At 47.6% G+C, this 15,963-nt stretch overlaps 1 protein-coding gene across 1 annotated transcript in view; it reads right to left on the reverse strand.

Moving 5' to 3' along the window:
* Nucleotides 1-15,963, reverse strand: part of ZDHHC7 (zinc finger DHHC-type palmitoyltransferase 7) — a 64,894-nt gene that overhangs the window by 44,768 nt on the left and 4,163 nt on the right. Inside the window, exon 2 of the mRNA XM_060254376.1 lies at nucleotides 3,245-3,344. The gene's annotated coding sequence lies outside the window, so the exon portion shown is untranslated. The remainder of the gene's footprint in view (nucleotides 1-3,244; nucleotides 3,345-15,963) is intronic.

The raw sequence follows: 15,963 nt of genomic DNA on the forward strand, positions 1-15,963 counted from the left end.
TGCTCAACAACATCTCGTCTTTATTACCTTTGTAAGTGCAAAGTTTCACTGGAGCAATGACCATTAATAATCCACAAACTCCACTGGCACTCCACTGGAATGCACTGGCATTCAGAGGTCGACTGCCCTTTAATCACCAGGACTAGTTGGCACTGACAGACCTCGCTCTCCTTCATGCATTCGTCTCATCCCCTTTTAAAGCCATTGAACCGCTGTGGCCATCACTGCATACTTTCCAGTAAGCTTCACAATGGCCTCACAAGGCAATCATCACTGTTATCTTCAGATGGGAGTGGGGTTGAGAGGGAGAAGCCTGCCTAAGGCTGCCTAGTGAGCTGATGGAGGTTCCCGACATCCAGGTTGGGGCCTGGAGATCTCCTGGAATTAAAAACCAGTGTTCCCTCTAAGCCAGGAGTGTCAAACATGTGGCCCGGGGGCCAAATCAGGCCCCTGGAGGGCTCCTATCAGGCCCCTGAGCAACTGGCTCGTCTGCTTCCTTCTCCATCTCTCTTACTTTCTTCCGCGCCACAGCTTGCTTTGCAAGGCTTGTTCAATGGCACAAGAGCTACAGAGGAAAACCTCCATTTTCTCCATTGGCTGAGGCTCCTCCCCTTCCTGGTCCCTTGGGGAGGGAGGGAAAGAGCCAGAGCTTCCTAGTTCTCTGGATCCCATGGGAGAAATACAAAGAAAGCAGCTTTAAGACCAATAAGTCCTAATGTTCTAAGCATGCTTTAAGGGTTTTGTTTTTTTTTTTTTAAATTTAGTCGTTTGTCTGTGTCTTTTAAAAAGGTTATATCTCTGCTACCTGGCCCGACACAGCACGGTCTGTCCCAACGAGGTCTCCTTTATGTCAGATCCGGCCCTTATAACAAATGAGTTTGACACCCCTCCCCTAAGCTGCGTTAGCGTGAGCTAGCTCACAGTTTTTTAGCCTCAGGCTCACACAATTTTTGTCTTAGCTCGGGAAGGACGGTCGTAGAGCAAACTAATCTATGCAGCAGCTCACAAAGCAGAAGTTTTGCTCACAAGACTCCACAGCTTAGAAGGAGCACTGATTATAACTGTTCTCCAGGCGACAGAGATAACTGTCCCTGGAGAGGTTGCTTCGGAGGGTGGGCTGCATGGCATTACATCCTGCTAAGGTCCCTCACCTCTCCTAACTCCACCCTCCCTTGGCTCCATTCCCCAAATCTCCAGGAATTTCTCAAGCCAGAGTTCACAAACCTAGGAGGAGGAGAGATCTGAACCAGGAACTTCCTGGTTCCTCAACCTGTGTCTCAGCCACGCAGCCAACCCAGCAATAAGCAACATGAACTAGCATAGGCAGCTTTCTGTAACCTACTTCATACAAAACTTCATTCACAAGATCAGGGGGATGAGGGGTGAGAGAGGTGTGGTTTATTCTGTGAGGAGGCGGAGGAGAAGACTGCAGATTTATACCCCGCCCTTCTCTCTGAATCAGAGACTCAGAGCTGCTTACGATCTCCTTTATCTCCTTCCCCCACAACAGACACCCTGTGACGTGAGTGGGGCTGAGAGAACTCTCCCAGAAGCTGCTCTTTCAAGGACAACTCTGGCAAGAGCTATGGCTGACCCAAGGCCATTCCAGCAGGTGCAAGTGGAGGAGTGGGGAATCAAACCCGGTTCTCCCAGATAAGAGTCCGCACACTTCACCACTACACCAACCTGGCTCTCTAAGCTAGAGTCGAGTCCAGTTGCAGGGACCAACAAGATTTCCGAGGTATCGGCTTTTGAGTTAAAGCTCGAAAGCTCATTCCTGAAAAATCTGGCTGGTCTGCAAAGCGCCACCCGACTCGAATCTAGCTCTTCAACCGCAAGCCAACAAGGCTGCCCTCCGAAACTGTATGCACGTGTATACATGTGCATACGCAGGAGAGAGAGAGAGAATGCAAAAGAGGCAGACGCTCAGCTGGCGTAAGACGCAGCAGCCGCAGCCTGAAAGCGTTTTGGGCACAAACAGCTCGACGTACCACAATTCAATATAGATGTACAGAAAGACTGCTGGAGGGGGGGTGGGGGAGGACTCAAGATCCCACGAATAATACAAAATGTCCAGCGAACGCCAGTTATACTTTTATCCGCCTAAGCTGCATGCCATTTCGGAATGGGATTTCAAAACGAACAAACCGCAGAGCTGGTAGGCTGCAACACGGCAGTTGCTGAAAGCGCAACCGAGCTGTCGCTGCTAGGGGGTGGGCCTGCCAGCCCCATCCAGCAGTGTCCGCTGGACCACCACTTCGGGATGACACAGAAGCGATGGCCGGTTTTTATCTATTTATTTATTTAATTCGATTTGTGCCCCGCCCTCCCTGCCGAGGCAGGCTCAGGGCAGCTTAAATGGTCATGCACATGCATGAATATAAACATACAGGAAAGGAAAGGTCCCCTGTGCAAGCACCAGTCGCTTGCAACTCTGGGGTGACGTTGCTTTGTTTTCACGGCAGACTTTTTACAGGGTGGTTTGCCATTGCCTTCCCCAGTCCTCTACACTTCCCCCCCCCCCCCCAGCAAGCTGGGTACTCCTTTGACTGACCTCAGAAGGACTGAAGGCTGAGTCAACCTTGGGCCGGCTACCTGAACCAGCTTTCACTGGGATAGAACTCAGGTCGTGAGCAGAGAGTTCAGATCACAGTACTGCAGTACGACTGCTTTACCACTCTGCGCCACGGGGGCCGCTATAAACATACAACAAAACATCAAAACAGTAAAAACAGTAAAAACAATTTAAAACATAGAAACTGACATTTCATTTCAGGCGCTATGTTCTTAAGTGTGCCGACTTGCTCTTCCAGCTAGGTGCTCTCCGTAAAGATGCGCGTTGACGTTACTAGTTGTTGTTTTGGCGCTACAGTCATGGTTGTTACTAGGCGTTCTTTAGCGCTTTTACAGATCCGTATACTGGTGTCGGTCAGGCTGCCAGTGCTGTGGAGCGGCACAGTTCATGCGCTGAGCGGCTGCGCACAAGCTGCTTGCTTACAGCAGGGCCTCCCTACTGGGACGTTTTCAGGTGTTCTGCTGAGACTTGTTCAAGGGCATTCCCCCCCCCCCCCCGCCCTCCCCTCCTGCCACCTTCATCTGCTGATTTGTTCAAGTAATCCTGAAAAGAACTTGCCTCGGGTTAAAGACTCGCCGTTAGAGAGGCGTAAAGGTATTTAAACATTTGCATTTCCTGCCCCAAGCCTCCAGGGGCTAGCCTGAGTCAAGCGTTCAAACCAACACATACCTGATGAGGACTGAGAGCGCTACTCTGACATCCCGCCTTTCCTTTGGGCTTCCGCGATGCACGCTGTCATAGCCGATGTAGCCTGCATAGTGGATGTAACCTGCAGAGACGGAACAAAGGGACACGTTAGCCACGACCGTGAGAGATAATGGCCGGCGAGTCATCGTTTGGGATGAAAGCACAGCACATCTTCAGAACACGAAAACGTGGGCTTGATTTTGTGATGGCTTCGGTTCCGGCCTCCGGTTCACTGACAGAACGCAAATGTCAACTGTCCTCCTCTGAAAGGTTGAACCTCTAGAAGAACAGACTGAGGGGCCTCTTCATTTTCCTGATTGCTCTTGGTGTTATGAGTTACTTGCTGCCAACTGCTTCATGAAATCTGAGGCTCAAACCATTTGCCCTCCCCATCTGTTGTCCGGCTGTCAGCCTCCTTTTCCTCCATGCTCCTCTCTCCCAAGAGCAATTCTGCATCTGGGAAACACAAATGTTAGCGGCTAGAAGCCACCCTGCCTCATTGAGTTGTGCCTGCACAAAAGCTTTGTGCTTCCCAAACTGCTAGAGCAGGAACACTAACTTCATTGATGCCACTGGCACTTTTAAAAAGAAGAAGAAATTGGATTTATATCCCGCCCTCCACTCCGAATCTCAGCGCGGCTCACCATCTCCTTTATCTTCCTCCCCAACAACAGACACCCTGTGAGGGAGGTGGGGCTTAGCAGGCTCTTACAGCAGCTGCCTTTTCAAGGACAACCTCAGACAGATCTATGGCTGTCCCAAGGCCATTCCAGGAGGTACAAGTGGAGGAGTGGGGAATCAAACCTGGTTCTCTCAGATAAGAGTCCGCACACTTAACATTACATCAAACTGGCTCTCTTTTAGGATCCTGAGAAAGGACAGCAGAGGCTACCACAAATTACCTGCCATAGGGACAGAACTGTAACAAAAGGGGGGGGGGGCTGTATAAAAGTAACAACTGTTGATCCAAGTCTTGGCTTGCTACTCTATATTTTGAAACAAACAATTTATTGTCAATATTACTGACAGACACGACACACTAGATGCCAGATTTTAACAACACTGGCAAAATTACAATAGAAGGTTGATGTTACAGCGACTGCAGCAGCAATGGATAACCTACGCAACTATCCATTTCATTCGCCTTCTTCAGGCTGCAGTACACGAGGTAAAGCCTTGAGTTCGGTAATGGAATCCCCAATGCTTAGCACAGAGACATTTTGAATCTGTCAAAGTGTAACCCCTAATGGAAGACTGTTGGATCTCTGAGGGTCCAACTGCAACCGTCTATACAACAATTGTAAAAGCTGGAAAGTGTCTAAATATAAATTTGAAGGAAATATTGAGCATTCCATTATTGAATTCAAGGCTTTACCGACTGCACTGCAGCCTGAAGAAGGCGAATGAAATGGATAGTTGCCTAGGCCAGCCACTGCTACTACTGTAACATCAACCTTCTATTGTAATTTTGCCAATGTTGCTAAAATCCGGCATCTAGTGTGTCGTGTTTTTCTGCCAATAATATTGATAATAAATTGTTTTGTTTCAAAATATAGAGTAGCAAGCCAAGACCTGTATCAACAGTTGTTACTTTTATACAGTTCCCCCCCCCCTTTTGTTACAATATCACTTTCTCTATAGCCATCTCTTTCTGTATAGGGACAGGATTAGCTCTTTGCAGTGGTACATTCCAGTTTCCAAAGAAAGGTGAGGGGCAGGTATTTCCCGCATGGCCACAGAGAGAGTTCTCCAAGCTTTCAGTTCTGCCTCCCAAAAACTCAAGCTGGAACAAATGCTCTTAGTCTTTAGCAGGGGTGGCCAACGGTAGCTCTCCAGATGTTTTTTTGCCTACAACTCCCATTGGCCCCAGCCAGCATGGCCAATGGCTGGGGCCGATGGGAGTTGTAGGCAAAAAAACATCCAGAGAGCTACCGTTGGCCACCCCTGGTCTTTAGCATGCAACTAAATCTCTATTTTCCAAGCCCAAAGACATAGGGATCCCTGTATTTATTATGGCCTGATTGATACTATGGGCCTTTTTGGAATCCTGAGAATGGGTAGCAGGGGCCAACACAGATTAGCTGCCACAGGGGCAGAATTGACTCTTTGCAGGAGTGCATTCTAGTTTCCACAAAAAAAGGGGGGGGGGTTTCCCCACACAAAGAGTTCTCCTAGCTCTGAAGAAACAAGTTCCGGCTCGTGGAAACTCTTGCTAGAACAAATGTGCTTTGTCTTTAAGGTGCAACTAGACTTCTGTTTTATTTTCCAAGCCCAAAGACATAAGATAACCTGCATTTATGGTGACATGAGGGTGTGTGGGTGTGAGTTAGGTGTATTGTTTTGTCCAGTTTGGTGTAGTGGTTAAGTGTGTGGACTCTTATCTGGGAGAACCAGGTTTGATTCGCCACTCCTCCACTTGCATCTGCTGGCATGGCCTTGGGTCAGCCATAGCTCTGGCAGAGGTTGTCCTTGAAAGGGCAGCTGCTGTGAGAGTCCTCTCAGCCCCACCCACCTCACAGGGTGTCTGTTGTGGGGGAGGGAGATAAAGGAGATTGTGAGCCGCTCTGAGACTCTTGAGTGGAGGGCGGAATATAAATCCAATGTCGTCGTCTTCTTCTTCTTCTTCTTCTTCTTCTTCTTCTTCTTCTTCTTCTTCTTCTTCTTCTTCTTCTTCTTCTTCTTCTTCTTCTTCTTCTTCTTCTTCTTCTTCTTCCAATGTCTTCTGAACGGCCTGACTGAAGAAGATGATATTGGATTTATATCCCACCTTTCACTCCGAAGAGTCTCAGAGCGGCTCACAATCTCCTTTCCTTTTCTCCCCCACAACAGACACCCTGTGTGGTGCGTGGGGCTGGAGAGGGCTCGCACAGCAGCTGCCCGTTCAAGGACAACCTCTGCCACAGCTCTGGCTGACCCAAGGCCATCCCAGCAGGTGCACGTGGAGGAGTGGGGAATCAAACCCGGTTCTCCCAGATAAGAGACCGCACACTTAACCACTACACCAAACTGGCTCTTTGCTAGTCAGCCAGGGAGCAACCCAGCAACCTTGGTTCCCCCCTCTGTGCTCTGTTCGACCTCCTCTGTGTTTTATCCACAAGACTCAAGAAGCAAGCAGGTGCCAGGAAACGCAGGTACCATGCTGGAGACTCTATGCTAGAGAAACAGAAAAGTTCAATAAGCAAGTTGTGACACTGGATGGGGAGCATTACAACACAGTGGTGACATACATCAGAGGTCCCAAACCCCCGGTCCGTGGACCGGTCCCAGTTCGTGGACCGGTCCCGGTCCATGGTCTGTTAGCGACTGAGCCGTGAGTTGTATGATTATTTCATTATATATTACAATGTAAGAGGAAGAAGAAGACATCCCGCCCTCCACTCTGAATCTCAGAGTGGCTCACAATCTCCTTTATCTTCCTCCTCTACAACAGACACTCTGTGAGGCAGGTGGGGCTGAGAGAGCTCTGACAGAAACTGCCCTTTCAAGGACAACTCCTATGAGAGCTATGGCTGACCCATGGCCATTCTAGCAGCTACAAGTGGAGGAGTAGGGAATCAAACTCAGTTCTCCCAGATAAGAGTCTGCACTCTTAACCACTACACCAAACTAATAGAGATAAAGTGCACAATTGTGTCATCCTGAAACCACTGCGCCCTCCCCCGCAGTCCGTGGAAAAATTAACTTCCACAAAACTGGTCCCTAGTGCCAAAAAGGTTGAGGACCGCTGATATACATGATTCCCTAAAACAAAATAGGAGTCGATTGCACCTTTAAGACCAACTTAGTTTTATTCAGAACGTAAGCTTTCGTGTGCATGCACACTTCTTCAGGCAAGGAATGAGGTACATTAAGCAGAGCCACATATAGCTGGTGGGGTTTGGAATGCAAAGTGGCATTCTGACATGTTACTATTTTATGGTTTCCAACGCAAGTGCAACCCAGATCGAAGGTTTTCTGAATTTGTTAATTTTACTATTCTGCTATTGGATTTTAACTTTGTGCCACTTTGCATTCCAAACCCCACCAGCTATATGTGGCTCTGCTTACTGTACCTCATTCCACATCTGAAGAAGTGTGCATGCACATGAAAGCTTACGTTCCGAATAAAACGAAGTTGTTCTTAAAGGTGCAATCGACTCCTATTTTGTTCTACTACTTCAGAGTGACACGGCTGCCTATTTGGATGATTCCCTAAAGCAGCCTTTTGGATCCCACTTGCTGAACTGGATCCAAAGAACTGTGAGTGGAAGGAAAACAGATGAGCATGCTCCTCCACAAAGCACGAGAGATGAATTCTACATGCTTCCATGTTTTCCTCCGGCGCAAGCGGAAGAACCTGCAAATTTCCTCTTGCTTTGCGGCACACAACACCAGCATAAAACAAGACGTTCTGTGAGCAGAAGATTTTTGCAAACAGAAGATCCAACCCTCTGCGTTTAAGAGAACAAAATGCAAACCACTGTGCCTGCATCTCTAATGCGTTTATTGGTTTCTAATTTGCAGCTTTAGTCCCTTTATGTTACCCTTAAAGCTCACAACCAGATACCTAAAGAAGGCTTAAAACTGCTCTCTCTCGCTGTTCCTCAGACCAAAGTGTCTATATTATTACTGATTTAAAAGCTTGCACCTCAAACCTCATGCAACATAAGCTGGTTTACTCGGAGAGAAGTCCCATCGAGTTTCGTGGGGCTTACTCGCTGATAAGTGTGCCAAGTCATGAGAGCGTATAAGATCTGTCACATTTCCTTTTGCCAGAATACAGATCAGACAATATGAAGAGGCCTCTGAACCAAAAAAGCAGATGCTACTTTGGCCCTTCCTTCCACCTGAAAAACAACTGCACATCCGTACGCGCAATACTCAAAACACTGATCCGACTTTTCCCTCCCAGATTCTAAGCAAAATTAAAAGGGTAACAGACTGAGCACATTAACAACAAACATGTTATATAACTCCGCTTCGCCGCCTAGGGAAAGAGCGAAGCAAAATTGCTAATTTCAATGCAAATTTCTGCACAGGTTATTAGTATTCATTTATTTATTAGCAGCCTTTCTACCTTATAGGGATACAAGGTTGGCTTAGAATGTAAAATCAGACACTATGCAGAAGGGAGAAGCAAATGCCTAGACCAGGGGTGGCCAAATTGCGGCTCTCAAAGCCTCCACTGCCCTGTTGGCTGGCTTGGAGAATGCATTTAAAGTTAAAGTTGCTTTCTTTCCACCTCCCTCTCCCTCCCTCCTTCCTTCTTCCCTCCCTCCCTGTCTTGCAGCTCTCAAACATCTGCTGTTCATGTCTTGAGGCTCTCAGACATCTGACATTTATTTTCTGTGTGGCTCCTACTTTAAGCAAGTTTGGCCACCCCTGGCCTAGACTCAGATATTACTGGGAGTTATTGGCTGATGCCATTCCAGATGTTACCCCTTAAGGTGGCCACTTTCCTCTTTTTAGCAATAAGAAAGAAGATAATTACAGACCCCCATACAAGAATTTTGGCCAAGTTATAGCCTCATTCTGTCATGCAGTTTTATCATATATGCTTTGAATCTTGCTCATAGTACTGTATTTTGATATGTATTTTTTAAATATGTTTTAACTTTTAGAAGCAAACTGTATACTTTGGGGGTTTTGTGGGTCGTTATGGCCTACGGCTACAATAAAAAAAATACTTAGACTTTACTGGGAGTTCCTATTCTCTTCTAGCGCAATCCTAAGCAGACTTTGACAGACACAGAAAGCCGTATCTCCACTGAAGTTTGAGGTGCCAGACACTAACTTCCAACCCTTGCTTGAACCACGGAGAAACCTAAGCTAACAGCCAAATGACACAACCACAGCATGCTTTCTCAGCCTCGGTTAAACATTTGCCCAAACAGCAGAACCCTGGGGAGGATTTAAAACCACGGGTTTGTATTAACCGGCATGATGCATCGCAACTGCATCGAAACAATCCTGCAGTGCCATAAGATACCAACAAGAGTTTCAGGGCATAAATTTGTCAGTTTCTTAAGGTGCTACTCAGGGGTGGAATTCTAGCAGGAGCTCCTTTGCATATTAGGCCACTCCCCCCGATGCAGCCTCGTAAGCTCTTGAAGGATTGGCTACATCAGAGGGTGTGTGGCCTAATATGCAAAGGAGCTCCTGCTAGAATTCCACCCCTGGTGCTACTGGACTTGAACCTAACAGTTTTACTGCATACCTACATGGCTACCCTCCGAAACTATCTGCATCAAAGAAAGGGTTAAGCCAGATTTTCCATCTCTCCAGCCTCTCTCAGGTTGCAAGGTGCCAGCCAGCCAGCCAAGCAGCTTTTGCTGGAGACGCTTGGATTCATTCTCTTGTCCTTGCTGCATTTCTACCTTCTACTGTCAGTGTATTTCTGCTTATATAATACCGTTTACTGCTTGTTTAACTGGCTGTGTTCGAGTTTTGTTCAGCTTTACTTCTGACTTCTGCCATCCCAGTCAGCAGCAGCACGAGGAGGAGGAGATGACGATGACGACAATGATGATATTGGATTTATATCCAGCCTTCCACTCCGAGTCTCAGAGCTGCTCACAATCTTCTTTATCTTCCTCACCCTGTGAGGTGAGTGGGGCTGAGAGGGCTCTCACAGCAGTTGCCCTTTCAAGGACAACTCCTGCGAGAGCTACGGCTGACCCAAGTCCATCCCAGCAGCTGCAAGTGGAGGAGTGGGGAATCAAACCCGGTTCTCCCAGATAAGAGTCCGCACACTTAACCACTACACCAAACTGGCTCTCGAGGAGCAGGAGAAGGAGGAGATTGGATTTATACCTTACCCTTCACTCAGAATAGTTTACATTTTCCTTTCCCTCCCCCTCCTCACAACAGACATCCTGTAAGCAACGTTCCCTCTAAGCTTCAGAGTCTTGTGAGCAAAAATTCTACTTTGTGAGCTACTGGCATTGAAGTTGTGAGCTGCTGCATAAATTAGTGTGCTCTGAGGTCCTCCTTCATGAGCTAAGACAAAAATGGGTGAGCTGGAGGCTAAGAAACTGTGAGCTAGCTCACGCTATCTCAATTTAGAGGGGACGCTCCCCGTAAGGTAGGTGGTGGCTGAAAGAGCTCTTTTGAGAACTGGTCTTGAGCAGATCAGATCTGAGAGAGTTCTGACTGACCCAAGGTCACTCCAGCAGTTGCATGTGGAGGAACGGGGAATCAAACCTGGTTCTCCCAGAGAAGAGTCCGTACACTAGTTGTCTCATCCTATTGAGTGCATTGGCTGAACACTGTGGAATCCACCTTGGCCTATAAATGATGTAAACAGATAACATAAATAATTGCGCATGCTCTTGTGCATGTTTGGGATCTTAACCGTAGCTGGCAACAAACCAGAACCACTGATAACACATTAAACACAACGTCCTTGCTGAACCTTCAGATCGAATAGTCACCTTCTACTGATCGTCGCAAGCAGAAAAGAGCAAGAGCCCAGCTGCACCTTAAAGACCAACCAAATTCATGGCAGGGTATGAGCCGGCTGGCAAAAGCTCCTACCCTGCCACAAATTTTGTTAAAGTCATTAAGGTGCTAGTGGACTCTGGGTCTCTTCTACTGCTCCACACAGTCTTTAATCTAGTTTATTATTATTAGCCAGACTAACACATCTTGATCTATGACAGGGATGGCCAAACTGCGGCTCGGGAGCCACATCTGGCTCTTTCGTGCATATTGTGCGGCTCTTGGGGGCCCCATCACCTTGGAGACGGCGTTTCTCGTCTTTAAATCGCTTCTCTAAGCCAAGACAGCTGGAAGCTTGGAGGATGCATTTGAAGTTGCTTTCTTTCAACCTCTCCCCCTCTATTTACAGCTCTCAAACATCTGACGTTCACTTCCTGCGGCTCTCAAACACTGGACATTTATTCTGCGTTTGGCCACCCCCGATCTATGATCATTACAAGGACAGTAAGACTTGGCCAGGGTGAGACGACAACTGGAGGAGACTCTTGGGAGTAACGCCACAACTTCTAGCGCCTCCAGAGAACTCGTACATGATCCTGTGACAGCAGATGTAACCAGGGAAAATTCATTATGGCCGTCGCACTTGGACACAAAAGAAGCTGCATTCACAGAAGGCTCTGGATATGGGCCCTTCTGACATTTTCAGCGCAAGCAAGGCTGCTATAGTTGTTTTTTTTTAAATCCTCTTCAAACACTGTCTCAGCTAAGTAACAAGTCAGCATCTCATCTCACATAAGGAAGCCAGTTGCATTATTTCATTATTCTCTGTTCCAGGAAAGGCTCTTCTGTGGCAACAGCAGCTGCACCCGGCCCCATCTACCTCCGAGCGCCCAATTAACCCCCTCTTGATTATGTATTCCACGTAGGCCGCTCTCAAGGTCACAGTTGCTCTATGACAGCTAGGGATGGATTTTCTGCAACCAAATATCCCGGGCGATCCTGAAGGAAAAACGCTTCAAAAAGCGTTATGCCACCATTAGCTCTTCTCATCTCCTTTTCATCTTATGCAAGTAAGATTTTTTGTTCTGGCACAGGGGTGGCCAAACTTGGTTAACGTAAGAGCCACACAAAATAAACATCAGATGTTTGAGGGAGGGAAGGAAGGAAGGAAGGAAGGAAGGAAGGAAGGAAGGAAGGAAGGAAGGAAGGAAGGAAGGAAGGAAGGAAAATAGATGGAGGAGGGAGGGAGAGGTGGAAAGCAAGCAACTTTAACTTTAAATGCATTCTCCAAGCTGCCAGCTGCCTTGGCTGGAGAAGTGATTTAAAGAGACAAATGCCTTTTCCAAGCTGGCCGATGGGGCAAGAGCCACATAATATGTGTGGAAGAGCCACAAGTGGCCACCAAATCACAGTTTGGCCACCCCTGAACTAAGCTAACTACTGTTGGTTGGTGATGCAGGCCACACCGTTATCTATACATACCGGGGTCGGTCGAACCATGATCTGAAACTGTGATCCGAAGGCAATGGCCTGGATTCCCTAGCACTGCCCACAGATACTCCCAAGCTACAGAAAAAGAGCAATAAAACCATGATTTGTCAAGGCAAACCAGGAATGAAGAGGCACCCTATGAACTGGGGCGCATCGCATGGCATGACACGCTACTCCTACCTGCAACTCACAACATCTCATATTCTGCAGCTTACTGTCTTAATGAAACTTGGAAAGAATTTGCTGTTCTCTTCCTTCAGCTGCAATACTCAACTGTCAACAACCAATCCGTATGATCTGGGGAAAAAAATCATTAAAAACCTGAAGTGGACAGATAAGCAGCAGCTGAAAGAGTTTCTCGAGTGTGTGGACTTACTGCATATTTTTAAGAGGAGGAACTCCCCCCCCCCCTTACTGGGCAAGGCTGACCAGCTGTCTTCAGGGGCTTTAAGTCTCCTCCCTGCAGTTCATGACTGATTTGCTTCAGCCAACGGGAACTGTTTGAGCTGCAGACAAATTCTTGCAGTGCATCTGCTGATGGATTGCAGAATACATCAATCTGATGTGAAGGATCTGCAGAGAGCAAAATAACACAACCTTGTGGCCACAGTTTAGACTGGCTGGACACCCACGCAAGACACTGCCTTATACCGAATCAGACCCCGGATGATCATGGTCCACACTGTCTAGTCCAGCGGTGTCAAACTCATTTGTTATGAGGCCTGGATCTTGACCTTGTTGGACCGGGCCATGTGTGTCACAAAATGCAATGCCGGGTAGGGGAGATAAAAACTTTATAAAGGACACAGGCACACACACTCGGCCTAATCCACGTCACTGGCTTGTTGAGCCTCACTCAACAGAAGGAATAGGGGCTTGGTACAGTAGCTCTGCTGTGAGACTGAGAGAGCCTGGCAAAGTTGGTTCTCCTTCCCCCACTTCCGCCTCAAGGGAGGAGCTTTGCTCTGTAGCTTCTGTGCGACTGAGCAAGCCCGGCAAAGCAAGCTGTGATGCAGAAGGAAGCAAAAGAGGGAGAAAGAAGCAGACAACAGTGAGTTGCTCACAGGCCTGATAGGAGCCCTCCGGGGGCCTGATTTGGCCCCCGGGCCACATGTTTGACACCCCTGGCCTAGTTAGACTGGCAGCAGCTCTGTGGGGTCTCCATTGGAGGTCATTCAAATCGCCTACTGCCTTTTAACTGATGATACCAGGGATTGAACTCTGCACGCCAAGCAGAGACTGTTCCACGGAGCCAATTTTCAACTCCGCGACGGTAATGAGAACATTTCTCAAGTCTATACACTCTCTGACGAACTCCCCAGGCACCTATGTTCAGGATCCAGTGCAGTGTCATACTCAGGGGTGGAATTCTAGCAGGAGCTCCTTTGCATATTAGGCCTCACCCCCTCCCTGATGTAGCCAATCCTCTGAGAGCTTACAAGGCTCTTTTTTGTAAGCTCCAGGAGGACTGGCTACATCAGAGGTGTGTGGCCTAATATGCAAAGGAGCTCCTGCTAGAATTCCACCCCTGGTCATACTAGGACGTGGGACACCCAGGTTCAAATGCTGGCTCTGTCAGGGAAGCTCACTGGGTGACCTAGGCCAGTCACACTCTCTCAATCTCACCTACCTCACAGCGGTGTTGTGAGGATAAAATCAGGATGTATACGTAGTAAATTCATATGTCAGTCAAACTTGTTCATGTTCAAAATTCATGTTCATGTTCATGAATTTGTTCAAAATTCATATGTCAGTCAAAACATAAGAGAAGTTATGTTGGATCAGGCCAGGGGTCCCCAACCCGTGGGCCATGGACCAGTACCGGTCGATGGCCTGTTAGCAACCGGGCTGTGAGTTGTATAATTATTTCATTATATATTGCAATGTAGTAATAAGACGATGACATTGGATTTATATCCTGCCTTCCACTCCGAATGTCACAGTGGCTCATAATCTCCTTTATCTTCCTCCCCCACAACACACACCCTTGGAGGTGGATGAGGCTGAGAAAGCTCTCACAGCAGCTGCCCTTTCAAGGACAAGCTCTGTGATAGCTATGGCTGACCCAAGGCCATTCCAGCAACTGCAAACTGAGAGAGAAATCAAACCTAGTTATCCCAGATAAGAGTCTACACACTTAACCACCATGCCAAAACCACACCAAAGTGCACAATTGTATAATCCCAAAATCATGCCCCACACCGCCCCCTCCCGGACCGTGGAAAAATTGTCTTCCACAAAACCGGTCCCTGGTGCCAAAAAGGTTGGGGACCGCTGGATCAGGCCAATGGCCCTTCCAGTCCAACACTCTGTGTCACACAGTGGCCAAAAAAAACCAGGCACCATCAGGAGGTCCATCAGTGGGGCCAGGACACCAGAAGCCCTCCCACTGTGCACCCCCAAGCACCAAGAATGCAGAGCATCACTGCCCCAGACATAAGAACATTAGAGAAGCCATGTTGGATCAGACCAGTGGCCCATCCAGTCCAACACACTGTGTCACACAGTGACCAAAAAATACCCAGGTCCATCAGGAGGTCCATCAGTGGGGCCAGGACACCAGAAGCCCTCCCACTGTGCACCCCCCAAGCACCAAGAATACAGAACATCACTGCCCCAGGCAGAGAGTTCCAACAATACGCTGTGGCTAATAGCCACTGATGGACTTCTGGTCCATATGTTTATCCAATCCCCTCTTGAAGCTGCCTTACCTTAATGTTTTCAGACTTTCTCAACAATCAAGACTACCAGCTGAAATGTTTATCTTTCTGAAACAAGTGTAACATATGCAGACCATACAGGATCATGTTTGCGCAAAGTCCTTCCTTCTCTAAACTTTATTTTCAACACCCGCTTTCAGTTCCTCCTTATTCTACAAACAGTGTAGTGCACTGGCGAGAGTGACAAAGAGATGCAGACTCTAACAACCCGGAAGAACCAGGTTCAAATCCCCACTCGTGCCACAGAAGCGTGCTGGGTAACCTTGGGCTAGTCACTCAGCTTAACCTACCTCGCAGGGCTGGAATTTTGAAGATAAAATGGAGAAAGATGCTGTACACTGCTTTGGGTCCCCACCGTGGAGAAAACTGGATTATGAATATCTAACTAATTTCAAATTTATTTATTTAGTTTATTTTAGTCGATTTATATTCCGCCCTTTCCCATAGCGGGCGCAGGTGGATTACAGACATAATAAACAACAGTTAAAACCCAACGATAAAACAAATACAACAATCAAAACAAGCACAAGAAGATAAAATGCAACATAGGAGACATGGGCACATACTGCAGATTAAAACATAAGATATCAGCCCAAAATATAATACTCGAGATGGTAAATTGATAAGCCATTGTACAGGAGAGCAGCCTGGCACAATAGCTGTGTCTTGCAGGCCCTACGGGATGGTAGCAAATCCGGAATGGCCCGAATCTCCATGGGGACCTGATTCCACCAGGCTGGGGCCAGGGCTGAAGAAACTCTGGCCCTGGTCGAGGCAAGCGGGATGCTCTTTGGGCTACGGATGGCCAAGATACATTAATTAGCTAGTTTTGGGTGAGAGGGAGAATGCCAGAAAAAGGAAGCAGGGCCAGCAAATAGCCACGGGTTCACAGGAACATAAGAACATAAGAGAAGCCATGTTGGATCAGGCCAACAAGTACTTTTCTCCCTTTCTCACAATACAAGAACTCGTGGGCGTTCAATGAAATCGCTGAGCAGTCGGGTTAGAACGGATAAAAGGAAGTCCTTCTTCACCCAAAAGGTGATTAACATGTGGAATTCACTGCCACTG

Source organism: Heteronotia binoei, chromosome 14, assembly GCF_032191835.1.
Source record: "Heteronotia binoei isolate CCM8104 ecotype False Entrance Well chromosome 14, APGP_CSIRO_Hbin_v1, whole genome shotgun sequence".
NCBI lineage: Eukaryota > Metazoa > Chordata > Lepidosauria > Squamata > Gekkonidae > Heteronotia > Heteronotia binoei.